This window comes from Oxyura jamaicensis, chromosome 3 (assembly GCF_011077185.1).
Source record: "Oxyura jamaicensis isolate SHBP4307 breed ruddy duck chromosome 3, BPBGC_Ojam_1.0, whole genome shotgun sequence".
Classification (NCBI taxonomy): Eukaryota; Metazoa; Chordata; class Aves; order Anseriformes; family Anatidae; genus Oxyura; species Oxyura jamaicensis.
Genome location: NC_048895.1, coordinates 107,639,519 through 107,658,318, shown reverse-complemented (window position 1 = coordinate 107,658,318; position 18,800 = coordinate 107,639,519). Strand labels below are relative to the sequence as shown.

The window sequence follows — 18,800 nt, the reverse complement described above, 5'->3', positions numbered from 1 at the left end:
GAAAGAAAGAAAAGAAAGAAGGAAATCAATCTTCTGGAGTTGTTTAATTTTTACGTTTGATTAAAGGTGGAGTCTAGAGAACCACCCTGGGTTCATGCTTGGCTTTCAGATAGCATAAGCTAGGTGAAAATTCACCCAGGGCACTGAGTGCCAGCCTGTGAGACTTAGCAATTATTGGTCTTTACTTATTTTTATTATTATTTTTTTTTTCATATCACTTTCCAAAAGTTTTAGCTACTTAACAGTGAGATATTTTAAATTGAATGTTTTAATATTCATTTAAATTGTTCAGACCTGTAGCATTTTTGTGTGTTTTAGACCATTTTAACGTGAATTCAGGTTTATGAATAAAATAAACAATCATCTGCTTGGCTCCCCAGGTAATTGTATGTCAGCAGTTACAACTGCTGGAAAAAAAATGAAAATCTTGAATAACTATGAGTAAACTCAAAATTGTTTTTGAAACAAGACACAAGGTAAGAGATTTTAATACTCTAACAGTTATATGAGAAATGATAAGCTAAATAAGCAAGAACAATGAAGAGGAATGGTTGCAAAACAACCTTATATTAAATGTCATGTAGTCAGCAGATTAGATTGATTAGATCAAGTGACAATATTTATCAGACTTGCATAGGAAATAATGCACTCATTTTTTCATCCTATTTATTTATTTATTTATTTATTTCCTTCCTGGGAGACAAAAAAAAAAAAAAAAAAAAAAAGCCATTAGGGATAAAGTATTCTAGACATTGATTGAATTCTGGAAATGTATTTTTAAATTTGTCCAAGCAATTGTAAAGACTAGTCTGAGATACTCACTTCAAACCTTATGTAAATTTGAAAGCTATTTGGACTTCAAGTTATAATTCTACCTAAAAATAAATAAGATTCAGAGATAATGTCATTTAATTTGGCTAGAAATCTCAAAGCAACCTGGAAAGGCAATAGGTACAAAGTTCCATCTGATTTTACTGAGTAATTCTGCTAAGTGCCTTGGAAAGTCCCATTTTTTCTAACCTGGATCTGGAGTTTGGCAAAGAAAAATTTGGCACTCTGGAACAATTTTTAATTCTTAAAACAGTTTGAGATAGATATTTCTTAGATGTGTCACACTTGTTTGCAAATAAGATATAACACTCTACCTTTAGCTCAGGAAAACTTAATAAGATAGGATTTGACTTTGTTTCATTTCTTTTCCTCCCCTTTCTGGGGATCCTTCAGCCAGGTCTGTGACCAGAGAGCACACAATCTTATCGCTGTCTCTGGGACTCCCTTTGGTTTACCTGTCCCTTCTGAACACTTTTTGTTGTTGTAGCTTTTCTTCCTCTTTGAATTCTTCTCACAAACAAATCTGTGTCAGTGTAACTGAATCCCAACCCTGAGTTTAGAAAATCATACCCCCTTTGTGTGATAAAGCTAATGCTAACTATTGTCTTGCATGTGGCTTCCTCTGGGTGAAGCACCAATAGTGTCAGCTGTCCCTTTCAGAAAGGGGCTCTGATTGTTTTATAAACTCAATGTGAACAAAAAGCAGCTGTTAGACATGCCAGTGAGATTTAAACCAATATATCATAGAGAGAAGGGATGCTCCATCTTGGTTGATGAAGCCCTTGCTTCATCTCACCACGTCATCCCAGTGGGAGATGCCTTTACCTTGTTTTCCACTTTGCATGTCTTCTTTGTCTTTGTCTTGCTAGAAGACAAAGCTGTGAGGATTAGCTAGCACTGCCAGGATGAGATTATTCCATGCCTAAATTAAACACGTAAGCATTTGAAAGACCAAGGCCATCATTCCTAAAGCTTTAATAAACTTTACAGTAGAAATAAGTTTCCCTTAACCCCATTTATTTAAACAATCCATATTGTTTTATATAGGGGAAACTATCCAATGCAAATACAGCTAAATATTTTAATGGTTTACACATTCATTTTAGAAAGTTTTCTTTTAATTTGTTAACTTTTGTTCCTTTGAACTGGCTCAACCTACTCATTTAATCCCTTGAGCTTTCAAGGGACAGCTTGCAGAAAATTATATACACAAATATAACAAACATTTCAAATAAAGCACAATGCATAAAGCAGAGAAAGGGAAAAATTTGACAACAGCTGCTAGATTTAACACTAATAGTTTTGAAAGATTTTGGCTTAAAGGTTAAGAGTATCTTATGACAATAAGCAGACTTTGTATATAATGTCAACAGCCCTGTTGCAACATGTCCAGTTTTAATTTATTCTTGTTCGCTTGCATAAGACAAATAATATAATTATGTATGTCTGGTTCATGACATTCAAGTTGGAAAAAAATCAAATAAATCATGATTTTTTATTTATTTATTTTTAAGAACAGCAACTTCTAAAGCCTTTGGTCTTTGTCCTTTACTCACATTAGAAACATTTTTGACTGAAAGTGATAACCTGAAGTTTGCAAGTATTTATTTATTTTGATCAGATTTCATCTTTTTGAGCATTTTTTTGCTTCCAAATAAACTAGTGGTGACTAGTATCATCCTTAGTTTTTCTTTTACTTTTTTTTCTCTTTTTTTTCTTTTTTTTTTCTTTTCTTTTTCTTTCTTTTTCTCTTTTTCTTTTTCTTTTTCTTTTTCTTTTTCTTTTTCTTTTTCTTTTTCTTTTTCTTTATCTTTTTCTTTTACTTTTTTTTCTTTTTCTATTTTCTTTTTTCCTTTTCCTTTTCCCTTTCCCTTTCCCTTTCCCTTTCCATTTCCCTTTCCCTTCCCCATGCCTTTCTTTCCCCTTCCCTATGCCTTTTCTCTTCAAAGAGCATTTCAAATAATATCAATTACCTGATTAGCAAAAAAAAAAAAATAAGAATCTAAGCCCTGCACTCATCAAACCATGAGGCTCAGTTTGGACCAGTTAGGCATGCTGACAATTCAGAAATATTTTCATTTATGGAAAAGATAACAAAAGGTTGTGTAGACTATATAATAATAACATATTATAGCATACATTGCATTTCTGTGTATTTCTTAAGATTAGTCATCAGTCAGTAAAACTGTTTATTCACATACAAGGATCAAGAAGTAAAAACGTTTGTTCACATACATGTGTTAAGAAGTAAGAAATACCTTTCTTAGAATCCTATGCTTAGCTGATATACAGCAGCTATATTAATCTCCTTAGTGGAGCTCTTTATATTTAAGGTGAAATTCTTTTGACATGATTTTAGGTGCCTAAAGTGTTCAAGTAGTATAAACTAATTATGTAGGCTTCTGTTATATTATGGGGAATCAGGCTTCTCTACAGAATGACAAACACATCTATCTTTGATACTTATGTTCAGATGGGATCCTAAAAAGTGTAAGAGACAATATCTTTCCTCTGACTCTGAAAGGAATGCAGGTTTACTTTAGATATTTAGCTTCTAGGTAGCTTTAGGTAGGTGAAGTGAAATCCACTCCAGATGGAGATCTGAACCTGTAATATAAATAAGTGTATCTACTTTGAATAAATCTTGCAATACATTTTAATGCTTTACTAATATTTTTCAGTCCCTTAAGGAGGATGTAATACTGTAAATTAGTGTTTAGCTTTTTTATATGCAGAGGGAATACTCTGTCTTCAGCGAAAAATTTCCTGAGTTAGATGACATTAAATTAAGTCAAAATCTCAGTTGGGAAAAGATCAGATAGTACAAGATGGATGGCAAAAATAAAGTCTCATGTAGAATACATAGGCTTAGCATGAAATGTGCATGGAGAGCTTGGAAAGTACTCCAGTGACATGTATCTGTGTTATGGTTCCAAAGCATTTTCTTTTGGATGATATTAAGACTTTATAAAACAAACATATGCTCATGTTAATACTGTTTTGAAGTAAATGTATTAATGCAAAAAAATGTCCAATAAATGTGCCAGATTTCCTCAGGGTTTAACTCCCACAGCAGCAAAAGAAGTAGTCCAGAGTGTTTGAAACACTTTCCATAGAAGCATTTTTACCATGCCAAAAATCAAAGCAGGAGCACTGTGAGGTTGTGGCAATGCAGAAAGAAGCCCCTGCTGCGTATGTATTTCAAGTGTGCTTTTGTGTCACAAAGGGGGAAGAGTTCAAGTATCCTTCTCTTTGGATACTTGATAAATACTCTTTGGATACTCAATGAATACTCTTTGGATACTCAGATGCAAGAGAACCAGTGTGGTTTTGCTGTATGGAAAGGTATTCTCAGTGTCAGTGGGGCAGAGACCATGAAAAGCCACAGACCCATGAGAAGGAAGCAGAGACTACACCTCTAAATCTGTGTTCACTTCTGGGCTTACCAGTATAAGAGGGACATGGACGTATTGGAAAGGGTTCTATGTAGGCCCATAAAGATGATGAATGGACTGGAGTACCTCTTCCCTGAGGAGAGGCTGGGAGAGCTGGGACTCCTCGGCCTGGACAAGAGAAGACTCAGGAGGAGATTTTATCAATGTCTACAAATACCTGAAGGAAGGGTGCCAAGATGACAGAGCCAAATACTTTTCAGTGGTGCCCTGTTCCAGGACAAGAGGCAATGGGCACAAACTGGAACACAAGAGATTGTCTCTGAACATCAGGTAGCACTTCTGTGCTGTGCGGGTGATGGAGCACTGGCACACATTGCCCAGAGAGGTTGTGGAATCTCCTCCTTGGAGATCCTCAAAGGCCATCTAAGCATAGTCCTGGGCACCCTGTTCTGGGGGATGCTAGCTGAGAAGGGGCTGGATCAGATGAGCTCCTGAGGTCCCTTCCCACCTCAGCCATTCTGTGATTCTGTGAACAGTGGAAAGACCTTTGTGGGCATGTCACTGTGTTGAATCAAAAGGTATCACCTTAAGTACAAGGGGCAAAGCAGGGCCCTCATCACATTTACCAGCATATACATGAGCTGTGGGTGAAAGTATAAACCTCCAAACCCAGGGACCTGCACTGTTTCAGGTAAATGAACCCACCTTACTGCTCAAAAATATGAAGACCTATAACCAGCCACAGCACGATGTCATTGTAGCTTGTTTTGTTTTTCCACATATTAAAATGATTATGCAAATGTTGTTTTATGGAGAAGCATGTTTTTAATGAAGACTTTCTGGTTTGCTACCAGTTCGATCACCAAAACTTTCCCACCAGGTCCAAACCTATCTACCAGGAAAACTGCTGTTAACCTGCACTAGCCAACCCAAGCAGGCAAAAAACCAATGCTTTGGGAATAATCCTTTAATTCCTGGAAAGTCTTTAGCCAGAGTTTTGTAGGCAGAGGATTTAATCAAGCATTTATTAACCAGATGATTCTGTTACTCCTATAAAGAACCTTGGATAAACTTGTACATTTAAAACTCTTTATCTGCTATATATGCCAGACGTGGATTTACTAGAGGGGAGAGGGAAGAAATGGAGGAGGAAATGCAGAGGGAAATCTAGCTGCTCCCATTACTACTCGTTATTTCAGCACATAAAATTGCAGTTTCTCCTGCAACCCTCAGTTCTTGAGTCTCCTTTCATACTGGGTCTTGTTCACTGCTCAAATAAATCCAGTGTTCCCCTTACCCTCCTCTCCCCCCCCAAAAAAAAAGCATGCAAATATATATCAGGTGGAGTTCCTGACTTGCATATGTGTGTGAATATATATGCACACACATGTATATTTGCATATTTGCATTTATACATAAACACATATTCCTATAAATACCAACAAAATGCATTTTCCTAAGAAAAAATATTTTTCTTAGCTTTTTTAGATAAAATTATATATATATATATATTTTTTTTTTCTCTTTCTTTATAGGAATCAGAACGAACTGTTGAATCACTTTAAATCCTTAGTCAAGAGCATATCACAGGGTTATAATATGGTACTGTTGGTGGAGCAGCCTCATGCTGATAGGAGAGCTAATGATTGCAGATCTGCTTTTAGATTGGATTTTGTGCTCTGCAATCCTTTTACGTGGTCATAAAATTCAAGTGGGGTTTACAGAAAAAATAAAAATATAATAAAAAAAATAGCAGTCCACTTAGGAAGTCTCTTAACAGTTTTTTTGAGCTTAAATGTACATTCTTTTAAGTACCTGTTAATTACTTTACTGTGATGATGCGCACCTGTACAATGTCAGACTGCCCACAGAGCCCATTGTTAACCTGCCTGTCAGTCATTTACTGCCCATGATTCACAGTCTAGGGGTCTAGGATTATTGTCTACTGGGAATTACATTTTAGAGGTACAACAGTGCTCTGGCGATGTCTTAATAGCAGTTCAAGTGAGATTGTTATAATGCCCACATTGTTGTCCTAGCCAGCACACAGCCCAATTGCTTTTTAAGTTATAGCATCAGCAAGCTCCAAGTCATCTGCACTTTAATCACATGCACATATCTGAAATGTTGATGTGGTAACTGGTAGCAATGTATACAATACTTTTAACCTCCAATTCGGTGGGTGCTTGAGATCAGATTATATGAAGTGTGCATTTATACTTCAACATTTAGGGCTACAGCAAGCTTTACTGATTTTAAATGTCATCGTAAATTTTGCCTCGAAGAGTTTATCTCAGCTCATGTGTAGCTTTCCCATTGATAGGATGGAGGATAAGGGGGTGTAAAGGGATTCCATTAAACCCCATGCACACATGGGGTCCTTACACATTCTTCCTCAGACATTTGCTAGACAGACCCCAGAGGTGGAGGATAAGGTCACCCCTCCTTTGCCATCTTTTAAACAACAACCCTTTCATGCACACACACAAATACAGATATATATAACTATAGTCATATACACACACTGCATCAGAGGAATGTAAGAAGACTGTAGAAATCCCATTTTCTTACATGTTCTGCTTGTTCCTTCCTCCGCCATGATACCATATAAGCCACTGAGAACATCAGCTGAGGTCTCCTGGGAACAGTTAAAGCACAACATACTTGTCTTCAAAATCACTGCCAACATGCCTATGAAACATAAATGAGGCCTTTAGCAACATTATTTCTTTTCATGCTCAGAACCACCAGGACTTTTTTTAAAAAAAAAATCATTTGTTTTTTTTTGGTGAAGGTGTACAGGTGTACAGACACCTTCACACTCATGTAGATGTAGAAATAAACATATTTAATCGGTTTAGAGTATATGAAATTTCCTGGCAGCACTTTTAACTTGAGCTGGTTGGATATATTGGATATTTCCCATTAAAAAAAAAAAAAAAAAAAAAAAAAAAGTTTCCCTAAACACAACAGTAATAGGAACAACCGCCCATCCCTGTCATGACTTTTCCACTGAAAAGTGAAACATGAAAAAACTTTGCCTAATTATTCTGCTTTTCTTTTCAACAACAACAACAACAAAATTATGTGGGTCCTTTTCTATGAAAAAACAACAAAAAAAAAGTGTCAGTAAGTCCCTCTCCCCAGTTTTCAGTCAAGAGCAATTTTTAAGAATTTTTATTTTTTATTTTTAACCAATCCAATTAGTAATTTCATGAGATTTATTGGAAAAACAGTTTGAATACTTTGAGGCATCTGATCATACCTAGTATTATATAGGTAGGACATGTAGGACATGCATGTAGGACAACATGCATGTCCTATGCATGTAGGACAACATGCAAACATTACATCTTTCAGCTAGCATAACATCACCGAAACTGCGCAATTCTCAAACTGCTTTCTCTTTTATCAAAAACACAAAACTGGAATTTTTAACAGATGGTATTTTCACTGGCTTGAAATTTTTATGGACAATGAGCTAAACACATTGACTTGGGTGGGGGGAGAGGTGGTGCAGGGAAACAAGGAGGGAGAGAGGAAGGCAGGAAGGAGAGGAGATTATCATGAATTCTCAATGTGGACTTTTTTCCCCACAGAAAAAATAAGAATTTTACTGTAGAATTCAATGGGATCAGAGTAAGAGCAATGCTGAGCACTTTGGAAAAAAAAATCACACTCCACAATGTTATTAATATGAGTCATAATTAGAGATGGAACATTTGATCCAAACTCCAATTAATTTCAGGGAAATTTGGATCCAAACTTTATGACTCGAATTTATTTGCATGCTGGGCCAAGACAGATCTCCTGACCCACTGTTGTCCAATCCCTCCCCCACTAATAATCCTTTGGGGAATTAGAGATGCATATCTGGTTCAAGATCTGACATTTGTGGTTTGGAGCATGTTTGACAGTATATCTTACACATAAAGAGCACTTTCCACCTCATATGTTCGTTAAAAAAAGCAGCTGTACAGGAGGCACACAAGCTAGCTGATTCTTAGGAAGAATCATACAAAGTCAAATGATATACTTTCTTCATTATATTTGCAAATAGTATTAAAATGCTCATAGATTACTTATGTTCTCAAAACTTGCTATATTTGATTCATAAATTTCTGCCTGGAGCACTAGGTGCTTTTTTTGCAGTTTGTGTGGTTATTCTGAGGGTTTGACACTCTCTTCCATGCTCATGTAGAACCATAGAATCATAGAATCATAGAATATTCCGAGTTGGAAGGGACCCAAAAGGATCATCAAGTCCAACTCCTTGCACTGCACAGGTCTACCCAAAAGTTTAGACCATGTGACTAAGTGCACAGTCCAAACGTTTCTTAAATTCATACAGGCTTGGTGCAGTGACTACTTCACTGGGGAGCCTGTTCCAGTGCGCAACCACCCTCTCAGGGAAAAGTCTCCTCTTGATATCTAGTCTGAACGTCCCCTGCCTCAGCTTCACCCCATTCCCGTGGGTCTTATCACTGGTGTTTATAGGTCACCCGCCTCTCCACTCCTCCTCGCAGGGAAGTTGTAGACCGCGATGAGGTCCCCCCTCAGCCTCCTCTTCTCTAGGCTGAACAGGCCCAGTGACCTCAGCTGCTCTTCATATGTCATCCCCTCCAGGCCCTTCACCATCTTTGTCGCCCTTCTCTGGACACTCTCCAACATCTGAATGACCTTTTTGTACTGTGGTTCCCAGAACTGCACACAGTACCCAAGGTGAGGCCACACCAGCGCAGAGTAGAGCGGGATGATCACTTCACTTGCCCTACTAGCGATGCCGTGCTTGATGCACCCCAGGATACGGTTGGCCTTCCTGGCTGCCAGGGAACAGTGCTGGCTCATATTCAACTTGCTATCAACTATGACCCCCAGATCCCTCTCTGAGGGGCTGCACTCCAGCGTCTCGTGGCCCAGTCTGTATGTACGGCCAGGGTTGCCTTGTCCCAGGTGTAAGACCTGGCACTTGCTTTTGTTAAACTTCATGCTGTTGGTGATCACCCAGTTCTCCAACCTGTCCAGATCTCTCTGCAAGGCCTTTCCACCCTCATCTGAGTCTACCACTCCTCCAAGTTTGGCGTCGTCGGCAAATTTGCTCAAAACACCTTCTAGTCCTACATCCAAATCATTTATAAAAGCATTGAAGAGGACTGGCCCTAAAATAGAGCCTTGAGGGACCCCACCAGAGACCTTCCGCCAGCTTGATGTGGCCCCATTTAGTACAAACCACACTAAATTCAGCTTGATTATGTATTAAGCACGTCACTACCCAGCCTAAGGATGTTTGGGTAAACTAGGCTTTAGTGTTACAGATGGATTTGGGAAATGTACCTGATATTCCAAGACCTGTATAAGACCATGTGTTCTCTTACTTTGGTAGCATCTGACAGTGAGATTCCCAAGGTTTAGAAGGAGGCTCAGGTGCCCATATATATAAAGATCTATTCTAAGATCAGTAAAATGAACTTTAACATTTCAAGAACTCTGGAATGCATTAGAAAAAATATTTTCCCACAAGACAAATTAGCTGAAATAAACAGAATTTGTGACATTTAACATAATTGAATGCTACCCAATTTTATGTAGTTCTAGGTCAGATAGACTATGACCTGATACATTTTTTCTCCCACCCTATCTAGCAACCTTTTTCAAAATTACTGCAAAATATTGTCTTTAGGAAGCCAATCTTTAATTATTTATGAGCAGTATTTTACTAAAAGAGTTTAAGCTGCTTTCTTGAGTTATAAATTCCATGGAAGGATGTGTAGAAGCTTTTTTTTCCCACCTTTTCAGATGGAATGATTCATTAATTCCTGAGCATATATAAACATTTAGGAGGCAGCAGCATCTTTGGGATAAAGCTTTTTCATTAACAATCTGGACAATAGGTTAGAACGCACTGTCAGTAAATTTACAGATGACACGAACATAGGGGGAGCAACGGACTCACCAGAGGGCCATGCTGCCATCCAGATAGGCTGGAGAGCTGGGCTGACAACAACCTTGTGGAGTTCAACAAGTAGAAGTGCAAAGTCCTGCATATGAGAATGAACAACCCCAGGTACCAGGACATGTCAGCTGGAAAAGCCACCAAGCTGGAAAGCAGCTTGGCAGAAAAGGACCTGAGGGTTCTGGTGGACACCAAGCTGAAAATGAGCCAGCGATGTACTTTTGCTGCTAAGAAGGCTAGTGATATTCTTGGGGCTGCATTAAGCAAAGCAATGTCAGCAGGTTAAGGGAGGTGATCCTTCCCCTCAGCATTGGTGAGGCCATACATGGAGTAATGTGTCTGGTTATGTGCTCCCCAGTACGAGAGAGACATGAGCATTCTGGAGAGAGTACGATGTAGGGCCATAGAGGTAACTGGAGGACTGGAACGTCTGTTACACGCAGAGAGGCTGAGAGAACTGGGGCTGTTTAGCCTGGAGAAGAGGAGACTCAGGAGAGGATCTTATCTACCTGAAGGGAGAGTGCAAAGAGGATGGAGCCAGGCTCTTTTCAGTGGTGCCCTGTGCCAGGACAAGAGTCAATGTGCACAAACTGCAGCACAAGAGGTTCTGTCTGACCATCAGGAAGCAATTCTGTACTGTGCAAGCTGATGGAGCACTGGCACACGTTGCCCAGAGAGCTTGTGAAGCCTCCCTCCTGGGAGATCTTCAAATACTGTCTGGACACGGTCCTGGGTGACCTGCTCCTAGTGGCGCTAATTGAGCATGAGGATTAGACCAGACGGCCTCCTACCGCAGCCATTTTGTGATTCTGTGATTTGCCTCAAAAAGCATTGCTCATCTTAGTTCTGCTGTGTAACTGAAGGCCATTCATGTCTCACTCTGCATGCCTTAATTTCCACTGCTGTAACTTGGCATGTGCCTTTTTTATGGAAATCCTAGTGCTCTATGGTTAAGATATTCTACATGGACGTTACACTGTCATATCTGTGAGAGCAGCCCCAGTCTAAATAGGACAGAATGTAGAATAGATGGTAGAACCTTGTTTTTCATAGCCAGCAGAGGAAACATACTCGATTTTGTATCTGCAGCAGGACTACAGGGTAGAATAATGGTAATGTTCCAAAGGACTGATCTGTCAATAATAGAAAGAGGACCAGAAGTAAGTGTTCAGAGAACTGGCACGTTCTCTTTGTCCATAACATAATGAACCACATATTGCACTGCTATGTTGCACAAGAGCAAACCTGGGATTCCTCTGGCTGGGCTTCAGACCAGTGAGATAGTACAGGCAGAGCAGCATAGGCACAGGGTTGTGCCGAAGCAGTCCTGTGTAATCCAGACTGGAAATACCTCAGCACAGGGGCAATTAGTGCAGGTCTGCCTGCACTGACCGATGTGGGCAGCCCTCAGCTGCCTGGGACCAGACTTCCACCAGTAAAAAATAAGGACCTAAAATTTCATTTTCATATCCTATTTTTCCAGGGATTGGCACAAGTTTTTGAGTTAAGTGTCCAACTTTTCTTACTTTCACAACTCAGCTAGCTCCAAGGACTACAGGCAGCACAGCAGCCTCTTACCACTATATTAAATATCTAGGCTATTCTGTGGTGCAAGAAAATGGTCAGAGCCTGTTTAGTTAAGGGCTGTCCAAGCATCTCCACTGTTCTCAGACTATACCTGGCTTACTGCATAAAGACAGGACAAACTCACCAGTGATAAAAAGGTTTAATTGGGTTTAATTTGGGTATCTAGGCATATCAATAGTAAAGTAAATACTTGCTCTAGTTACAACACATTGATTTTGCTGCCTTTTGGGAAACAGTATAGCATTGCAGTAATAAGAAAGTTGCTCATGATTGTGTTGTGCATATATATAGGTGCGTGTATATATATATATATGAATGTATATATATGTATGTAAGTGAAATATTCCAGATTAACAACATTGTAGTAGGGAATATATATATATATATATATATATATATAATGGCCCCATATACAGTATAGGAAGTTTCCTTTTATTTGTTCAAAAATAAATTTTACCATGGGTGATAGAATTTTTGCATCATGAATATTTTATACCAGACTTTAGCCAAAACCATGATATATCCCAGAAATTAACTTAGGGAAATCTGGTTCTCATTATTCTCTGATGTTCACTGATTTATTTGCTTTCTCAAACAAAAAATTTTAGTCCCCAAACTTGGTATCTACTTAGCTTATTCTTAACCCTTCCATGGGGGGAGGGAGGGAGAATAATTTATTTATTGGGAAAGTGTTGAATCACTCTTTTTTCATGTTATTGGAATAACTTCTATTATTTGCATTAGCATAAATTAAAATATTTTCCATCTATATATGTAGAATTTGGACTATATTGTCTACTTTTATATTTGTATTTGAAAGACTTAACAAAAGGAGAAATGTATTCATATGACATATAATTTTATATATTCCTTAGATACCTATGCCCCAAACTGAAATTCTCTCTCTTCCCTCCTCCCATTTCAATCCCCACCCAACATTTAAGTAACTCTGAAAGCATCTCGATGCATCAGGCTCACCACGTTTGGACCTGGATGTTCTCTAGGCACCTGCAGTTCTGCATTGTCTGCGTGCCCAGATCTACCCAGGTCTTAATGGGATCCAGAAACTCAGCTGCATAATGCCAAAGTTCCCTAAAGGGTTTAATCCCATAAACATGTCGGAAGCCCAGTTCATGTGTTCTAGCAGGACAAAGCCTCTCACAAGCTATAATCATTTTTGTTATCTTTCAAAACCTTTGCTTTGTTTTGTTTGTTTATTTGAAAAGAATGTAGTGTTCACTGGCTTTTACAAAATAGACATTATTAGTGGATAACCAGGGGATTCTTTAACCTGGGTCATATTCCCTCAGCCCCAGCTCCTGGATTTCTCTATTGATCACATAATGGTGTGTTATAGGACTTACTACACTGTTTGGAGCTGTACTGTTATACCATAAAGACAGCAGTGTTCCTGGTTTGAATTGGAGATGACTGATTTCTGCGGCTTATTTATATGTTTAACATATATGGTATAAATATACAAAGGAAAAAAAAGGAAAAACAAAGGTTTGGAAGACAGGTGTTTCCTTGTAAACTCCCTTCCAGCCCCATAGGCATCCTGTTTCTTGTGCAATAGCTCAGGTTCAGGCAGGAGATAAGAAAACTACTGAATAACACAACTGTGAAGAAAATTATTTTTCTCCTTTAGTCCAAGAAGGGACTTCCTCTCCAAATTTCTACCAACTTGTCTTTCTCTGCTTAGGAACAGCTTCATCACATTCAACTTCCAGTGTTCTTAAAAAAGCCAAACCAAACCAAACCAAACCAACCAACCAACCAACCAAAAAAAAAAAAAAAAAAAAAAAAAAAAACAATACCTATGTGGCCATGGGAGAGAGGTGGGAAGAAGCATCTTCCCAATACTGTGATACTAGTGACTTAGGAGTCTAAACTGTGAGAAGCAGAGGATCTTTAGACAGTGTCATGAATCAAGAAACAGCCCACTGATGGTTACAACTGAAGCAGGAGATAGAGTTGCCATGCAGTGACTTGTTCAACCCTTCTGGTATGGTTCACTGCAATTACTACTACAATGCAGTAAAGGGCTGCCTTTTGAAATGCTGAGCATGCACAGCTTCTCCTAACTTCCCTAAAAACAAACAAGAAAGGAGGTCATAAAGTGGTAGGATCTGGTTTTCTTTAAGTTCTGCAGTCCTGAGCCATCTGAGCCATTTACATTCAGTATAAAATCTTAAAAAAAAAAAAAAAAAAAAAAAAAAAGAATCGGAATTCAGAATTTTGCAGGACTGTATCTAACCCAGAGGGCTGTGTACTGGGTCTGGCTGGGATGTTAACTTTCCCTGCAGCAGTCCATACAGTGCTGCGCTCTGCACTTGTAGCTAGAACAGCAGTGGTATCACACTGGTGTTGTGTCTGCTGCTGAGCAGTGCTGACACAGCATCAGGACTCTCTCTGACCCTCCTAGGGGGTGGGCAAAAAAGTGAGAAAGAAACATCACCAGGGCAGCTGACCTAAACCAACAAAAAGGGATATTCCATACCATATGATGTCACACTCAGCAATAAAAGGTGGAAAAAGGAAGAAGAGGGGAGGGGTGGGCTCTCGTTGTGAAAACGTCTGTCCTCCTCCTGAACACCGGCTACGTGCGTTGAGGCCTCGCTTCAAGGACATGGTCAAGCATTGCTCATTTGTGGGAAGTAGAGAGTAATTTCTTTCCTCTGCACTTCCACATAGCCTTTACTTGTTTTGTTTTGTTATTCCCTTTCCCCCTCCCTCTTCCCCTTTCCTTTTTTTCCCTTTAGTTGAATTGTTTAATTAATAACAGTATTTCCTTAATAATTATTTGCTCTTTAATTAAATTATCCTTATCTCAGCCTGTGAGTTGTTTTTTCCTTTACTTCTTCCCCTCCTCTGAGGAGGAGGGGGAGTGAGAGAGTGGTTGTGGTGTTTAGCTGCCTAGCATGATAAAACCACCACAGGGTGGTATGAAGACTCAGTACTTCTTACCTCATGGCCATGATTTTAAATCGAATTAAGAACTACCATGACAGAAACTATCATTCTGTATGCATTCAGTAGCTTGTGTGAAACTAGAGAGCTATGCCAAGCAATGATGCCCATTCATTCAGTAATTTAACAGCACTTAGCCATGTCAGTGATGTTTTTCAGGTTACAAACATGACTGCACGTTTCCTCACTGGACCATTAATGTCTACTGGAATATTAACGTCTTCCTTTTACACCTTGTCCTGGATAAACAGATCCTTGTTAGGAGAAAGCCCTAAAGTAGGTCCAATTGTGGTCACAAATGAACTCCTTTGTCTACAGGTGACAGACAAAGAGCAGCTGAACTGAACTTTGGTCCATCTGTCCCCACATTTGCAGGCAGACCTCTCACATTGCAGCTCTCTACTCTTCTGGTTTGTTCCATAAGATCCTTCTTTTTAGTAAATTACATTATGAGTATCATTAATGCTAAAGAGAAGATTATATTTGTGTATTTTTAAAGTCATTCTCTCCCAGAGAAAGTGTTTCATAAAATTCACCTGAGAATATAGCAAGATGATGCTTTAGACTATCTAATTTTAAAATATAGTAATTGTTATATGTTTAGAATGTTTGTTTAATATTTAGAATTTGCAGTTTGTAAACAACACAAAATGAGGAGGAAAGGCTGATAACCCAAAGGCTGAAAGAACTGGGTTGAAGAAGAAGAACACAAGTTCTGTCTGAACATCAGGCAGCACTTCTATGCTGAGTGGGTGATTGAGCCCTGCCACAGGTTGCCCAGAGGCTGTGGAGTCTCCTCCTTGGAGACCTTCAAAAGCTGCCTGGATGTGATCCTGGGCACCCTGCTCTGGGTGTCTCTGCTGGAGCAGGGGATGGACCAAATGAGCCCCAGAGGTGCCTTCCAACCTCAGACATTCTGTGATTCCCTGATTTCATTAGTTCTTCTAATTCATTCTGCTTATATTGGTTTAATAATCATATGAGTTTTTAATAGAATTTTAGTGTTAGTATCTGGTCAAAGCATATCTCTGTCCACACTTCTGCTAGAAGTTTTTCACAAATGAGCCATCTAGAAGAGACTTTTGAGGTAGTAGACCCAGCATTTAGCTGTGACACTCTCTCCTATGTTATGCTACCCCAATGCAGCAGGACTGAACAACAGCTATGGAATCATAACTGAAGGCAGATATATGGGCTTGTCTATAAGAGCAAAACATGGTGACATGTATGCATTTGATGTTGTATTTTATAGATTAGTAAGTGTGCCACTATTTGTAGGTTATTTTTCATGTGAAACATTTGAATTACGTTTAGTCTTGCTGAAAATATCCTGAGTATGCAACTTCTTTTCTTTTGTTAATTGTTGGAAAAGATCATATTTGCAACTTTAGTTAACAAACCCTTGCATGAACCTGAAAAAAATGAGTTCTCTAAAACCAGCATAGACACAGATCCTATAATAATAATAATAATAATAATAACAATAATAATAATAATAATTGTTCAGTTTTAAACTGAAAGCTACAGGAAACTTGCTATATTTGAAATTTATTTATCCAAAATAATAGAAGAAAAGTGTTAAAAAAAATCCTCCAAATGAGGACTCTGTCATGTGCTGCTGAGTGAACAAATTAATAGCAAGCTCATTGTTTCCCGTAACATGTTAGCTACCTGCTTATTGTTGAAATGGCTTGTGTCACTAATATCTTTTTAAATTCCTGAAAATAAAATTTTACCAGTAACACAAAAAGCCCACAGTATTAGTGTTATACTTCTAGGCTGGCTGCCAAACTTTTAAAAGGCCATTGGATACATAACACTATGAACATGAGGGATTATTAAAAATAAACTCACATCTTGGTACTTAAACATTTTCTCTCTCTTTTCCTTAAGAAGTGATCACTACAGCATATATTGGGGGACAAATACATAAGCAAGGACAGCAGAACTAGATGATATTTTTATGTGAAAAAAATACGTTAAAAATGCTCTTTGGCTGTCTGTTTGTGCCCTTGAGTCTCATGAGTACAGTTGGCAAGAAGAGAAAATCGCTTATGGACTCAAAAAATGATATAGTACATTTCTTACCCTTTAAAATCCTTTAATGTGTCCCCAGCATCCCATGTAATTTAGGGAGGAACATCAGAAAGCTTGGATGCTTTTCTGAACCTTATTCAAAGAATTCCAAATACTTTGGGTTGTAAAAATGGATGGAAATTCTGTGGACTTTCATACCTTTTGCATGGAATTAATCAGTATAGATAACTGCAGAAATGAAAGAACATGGAACAATTGCAGAGTCTAATCATATCCTCCTAATTTCAGCAATTTGATGATCTATATCTCAGTTGATTCTGAGGCAGTAGGAGATATTCCTTTTTGGGACAATGGTAAGGCCTGTTGAACAGGCTAAACTAATTTATTTAATTTTGCTGGGATGTACTTTAGGGATTAATAAGGAACAGCAATTGATGCCTTGCCACATGCTCTTTGGACTGTGATTTCTTTGCTCTTCTTAGCTGTTTCACAGCCTTTCTCAAGCCCAGAAAACATTCATAAATCAAGCTAAATATTTATATAGCTTTTTGGCATTTTTCATACATGAGTGAAAAAGACTATGGGTAAGCTGATCATAAAAATTCCAAGGAAAAATATTTTATGGAAATTTGCCGATTTGTCAAAATACAAATGCTTTACAGAGGCTGTTTGATTCTGCTAATGTTTTAGTGGATGTAAAGAGGGTCTATCTTGCTTGCAAATACACTGTATTGAGAGAATGAACAGACAGTCCAGAATACATCCCACAAACATAGCCATGAAATCCATCAATTGAAATGTTCCAGATTTTTTACTAGTGAAATAGAAAGCAGAATTTTGTCTCAGTTTTCTACTTTGAGAGTATTAAAATCTAAAACACATCTGGGAGACTGTTTTAGGCTGGAGTAAATAACTTCATTAGCAAGGATAATTATTGAATAAATGTATAGGGCAAGATCACTACCACTTAGCCTAAGTGCCCAGAGTAGGCAACAAGGCTCCAGAAGCTAGTAAAGAAGACTGTTAATTGTCTCCAAAGATAAGTTTGCAGGCTAAACATGAACAAGTAGAACAAGGATGCTGAATCTAACCAGTAAGAAAGACTGGATACATTATGTGTCTGAACTCCTCCTTTTCAAGGAAGTATTCGTTTATGGCACAAATCTATTCATCCTGGATCTAAAATACAATGGGGATTCTAATATGCTTAATGTAGTAAAGATAATTTAATTTTAGAGAAAACTCTGAACCAGAATATTCTGCTTCCTTACTGTAACCTATGAGGTTACAGGACAATCTTAGAAAAAAAAACAAAACAAAACAAAATAAAAACTTCCCTCTTTCAGTAGGAGTTATGACAATGTACAGCTAGTGGGCTGGAGGAAACATGGTGTATTTCTTCCATGGCCATGAATGTTTGTGTTCTGCATTCTAAGATACAAAGACCAAGGTTATATTAATAAAATAAGGTGGATTGGGGTTTTAGCTGTGGGCAACAAAATTTGATCACATAAGCCCTTAAACTGATAGCATGGATGCTAACAAAGTTTTGGCTTGGGCCCAGTTAGTACTTTCCAAAACAATTCCCAAACATAGTTCTGAATTTATGGTATGGCTACCTTGTTCTGGGGAGACCATGGAATTGCACACAGACAGATAATTCCAGTTGGCCTCAAGGCCAGAGAACTGGTCTATTGTTTATGGGTGTCATTATAGACAGGCCAAGGAGCAGAAGAAGTAGTCAAGGTTTGTCTTACTCCTTCTGGTTAACTCTGAAGATGGTTATTCAGGCTTTTTCCTGTCTAACACTTGTCAGCTAGCTACAATCTCGCAGGCAGGACATTTTCATAGGGTATAGGAAAAGTCTGTAACACTACTCTTGCTCTTTCCAACTCTTCACTGTGAGTCTATGAGACCAAGATACCTAGCTAAATGTTATACTGACCAAGAGTAATATTGGAAATCATACCAAAAAATGTTTTTGTCTATGTTTAATTGAAAGCTGAGTGGATCATGTATGGCACTTG

At 38.3% G+C, this 18,800-nt stretch overlaps 1 long non-coding RNA gene across 1 annotated transcript in view; it reads right to left on the bottom strand.

Moving 5' to 3' along the window:
- Positions 1–3,304: 3,304 nt before the first annotated feature.
- Positions 3,305–18,800, bottom strand: part of LOC118164687 — a 125,635-nt gene continuing 110,139 nt past the window's right edge. Inside the window, exons 3-4 of the long non-coding RNA XR_004749608.1 lie at positions 6,752–6,864; positions 3,305–3,438 (exon numbers count right to left, since the gene is read on the bottom strand). This is a non-coding gene — a long non-coding RNA (uncharacterized LOC118164687). The remainder of the gene's footprint in view (positions 3,439–6,751; positions 6,865–18,800) is intronic.